Genomic DNA, 3,725 nt, shown 5'->3' on the forward strand with positions numbered 1-3,725 from the left:
AGGAAGGAAGCATGTTGCTCTGTACGGTAACCCAGACATCTTCTACGGCAGTATTGTTAACTGCTGTAGTAGATATCCTGTTTGACTTCAGGGTATCCCGTACATATATACACACTCCTCCTCCTCGGCCTGCATCACATCTGTAAACTTTAAAATTTGGAATATTTATGAAATTACTGACCATTTCCTGGTGGAGCCATGTTTCACTTATGCATGATATGCCTATGTTTCTCTCCTCAACAAGCATTTTAATTTCTTCAAAATGCCCGAGGATAGACTGAGCGTTTATATGCTCTATTTTTATGACATTTTGCGATCTAGTCATTGGTAACGCTGACGGCGTTGCCTGGTCAAACATTCTGATCGCGCTTGTACTTGTTTTTGTTTAGGAACACTTTAACATTGTCAGGAAAAGTATCAGAGTCTAAAAATAGTTCAGGTTTTATGTTCTTTCCTCTTACTGACACCGTAAAGCTGGTGTAGTAATCATGTGTCATCACTGTCTTATGGGCCTTGACACATGTTTTCAAACTTTTCGGATAGATGTTCTTCTATACCCTCTTCGTTTGTGTCTGGGTGACAACTGGTGATCTAAAGGTAAACTGTGTCAGGACGATCTGCTCCCTTTAACGGCTTTGGTGTTAGGTGTTCTCTGTCTCTTTTTCTCTGATTTCTTGACTTGACCTTGGTGTAACCGTCTTCATCAATATCTTGTGTGGATTTTGCTCGTTCGGCATAGTTGTTAATGATGACTGGTGGCGCTGCTGGAGGAGGGTGGGGGGGGGCAGCGGGTTGGGCGGTAGCCCCTTGCACCTGCTGCTGAGCTGTTTCCTCCCAGTGGCGGTTGGGGTCGAGATGTTCTCATTGATTGTTACTCCTGTTGTTTTGTCTTTTTCTACAGCTCCGTTTAGGTGTTAATTGTGTAGAAGCTTCCACCTTGATCTTCTTTGGCGTATTGGTTTTGGGTCTCACGGCAGGAGGGCTCTTAGTTGACATTGGTGAGGCGGGGGCGTCTGTAGGGGCGGGGGTCTGCTGGCTGGGAGCGCCGGGCGAGGGGCACGTCGATGGCTCAGCATAGTTGGCGGCCGGCGAGTCAGCAAGGGCGCGAGGGAGCTGGCTGGCCGCGGGCAGGGAGAGAGGGGAGGGTATTGGGAGGGGAGGATTGCTGGTCGCGGGTATGGGTATGGAGGGTGTGGAGGAGGGGTTTGGGGTGGAGGTAGGGGGCGTTGTGACTGGGGGAGATGTGAAGGGAAAGGTTTCATATGTGGTTTGATCACGGGTGGGGGATGGGAGGTAGGGGGGGATCGGCTCTTGTGTGGCCGATGCGTCCTCTGCTTGTTTTTGCCCTATTAATTTATTGATGGTCGACTGTTGTCCGGAAAACATTCCGATCAACAAGTCGATTTTGTTTTCAATCAGGTTTTGGTCCGTGAGGGAAGGCCCATTACAGGTCTGTGTTCCTTGGTCTGTACTCTTTTGAAAGAACTTTACAAAAGGAATAGAATTACCTGATTTCTTAGGTGGTGACCAGTCTGTTGGAGGATTGTCCGTTGTAGTTCTTGCGAACACTATGTTTTGATTATCTACACACTGATCAATCATACTGTGCACAATAATGTTTGTCATCCGTTTAGTTTCCCTTGTCGTGCTCCTGGGTTTTCTCGAGTCGGATAAACTGATCACAATGTCATGGGCTTGTTCGATTGCAGCCGGTTTGTAATGCTTTTTAATTTGATCATAGATGACCGACCGTGGCCAAGACTTTTTCGTAGCAACGAAACACAGAATTGTGTTTAGCACTATTGTTAAACTGCCGAACTGATAAATTGCTCTTTCAGATTCATGTACACTGTTTACACTGTTATCACTGTTGTTACTGCTAAAGGGCCCCTCACCCTGGGCCGGGGGGCAGCCTTGACCCTGGCTGCCATGGGGGTGCCCATTCTCGTGGGCGGGGAGGCAGCTCTGACCCATGCTGCCGGGGGGCCCATATCCTTGGGCTGAGGTCCCGGTACCCTGGGAGGGGGGCGCATTACCCTGGGCCAGGGGTCCCCTTTCACTCCGGGGACTAGAGCCCGGGCTAGCTGCCCGAGGAAGCACCAGGGAAGCCCCCTGGTTGGCCCCCTCAAACCCGGGGGGAGGGGTCAGATCACCCTCTGACTTGGTGGGACCATGAGTATGCATGGTTTTGCTGAGTTGCGGGGCTGCGGCGGAGAGGAAGCAAAACACGTCCGATCACCACGGCGGCTAGACTCAGAGAGAGAGAGAGAGAGAAAGAAAGAAAGAAAGAAAGAAAAAAAGAGAGAGAGGGGGAGAGAGAGAAAGAAAGAGAGAGAGAGAGAGAAAGAGAGAGAGAGAGAGAGAGAGATAGAGAGAGAGAGAGAGAGAGAGAGAGAGAGAGAGAGAGAGAAAGAGAAAGAGAAAGAGAAAGAGAAAGAGAGAGAGAGAGAGAAAGAGAAAGAAAGAAAGAAAGAAAGAAAGAAAGAAAGAAAGAAAGAGAGAGAGAGAAACAGAGAGAGAGAGAAAGAGAAAGAGAGAGAGAGAAAGAGAAAGAGAGAGAGAGAAAGAGAGTCAGAGTCAGAGATCTCCCTTTCTCTTCCTCTCCCTTTCTCTCTACCCTTCCCTCCCTCCTCCTCACTTCTCTCTCTCATTCCAGGCTTTAGAAACCACCCTTCAGCATCTTAAGACCATTTCTGTAGAAGTGAAGATGCAACGGATTCCTGTTACGTCACTTGGGATAATAAATATTAGTCAGGATTTTAGATGTATTTCCACATCACGTAACAACAAACCAACATCTTGAATCTAGCCTGTTCTACAAACTGCTGTTATATCATTGACGCTACAGACTGTTATATAATTTCTCAGAACCAAAACCCTGAAGAAAAAAACATTTAAAGCTAAGGTTGAACAAAGTCTGGTGCTTATTCCAAAGCTAAGACCAAACTACGTCTAAAGCTACTTCATAAAGACTTGATCAGATATATTAAATGAAGTTCCAATATTCACGTTCAAAGATAACATGGAGTTGTTAAGAGTTGACTCCGAAATGCCAAGCTTGAACTGAGTCTAATACTATTTCTCTCAGGAGATTCAGCGAGTACATTTTGACCGTTGATGCTAATGCTGAATGGTGTCTAATCTTCATGTATATAACTATGACTGAACGCATCAAATGTGTAACTGATTCCGAACCGAATTCACGGCGCTGAATATCGCGTCCTTATGTCGCTGGTGTGCCTTCTCTGTCCTCAACAGGCTTTTGTCCTCACACTTCTCGTCGCAGTAGTTTCTAAATTGCCCAAGGTACTTCTAAATTGCCCAAGGTACTTCTAAATTGCCCAAGGTACTTCTAAATTGCCCAAGGTACTTCTAAATTGCCCAAGGTACTTCTAAATTGCCCAAGGTACTTCTAAATTGCCCAAGGTACTTCTAAATTGCCCAAGGTACTTCTAAATTGCCCAAGGTACTTCTAAATTGCCCAAGGTACTTCTAAATTGCCCAAAGTACTTCTAAATTGCCCAAGGTACGCCGTGGTCAAGTTCACCTCTTGTGAACGGTAGGGACAAGGACCTGCAGAAAGCATACTCATGTTATATTATGAATGCATTTTCGTGTGGCATGTATAACCTTGGCAGTTTGTTGATTGCATCTGAACAGTGATCTTAAGCAAGTGTATTTATTATGAAGGTTATTAACAACTCAGCAAAATGAAAATCTGTATG

This window comes from Penaeus vannamei, unplaced genomic scaffold (genome assembly GCF_042767895.1).
Source record: "Penaeus vannamei isolate JL-2024 unplaced genomic scaffold, ASM4276789v1 unanchor11, whole genome shotgun sequence".
In the NCBI taxonomy this organism is placed as follows: Eukaryota; Metazoa; Arthropoda; class Malacostraca; order Decapoda; family Penaeidae; genus Penaeus; species Penaeus vannamei.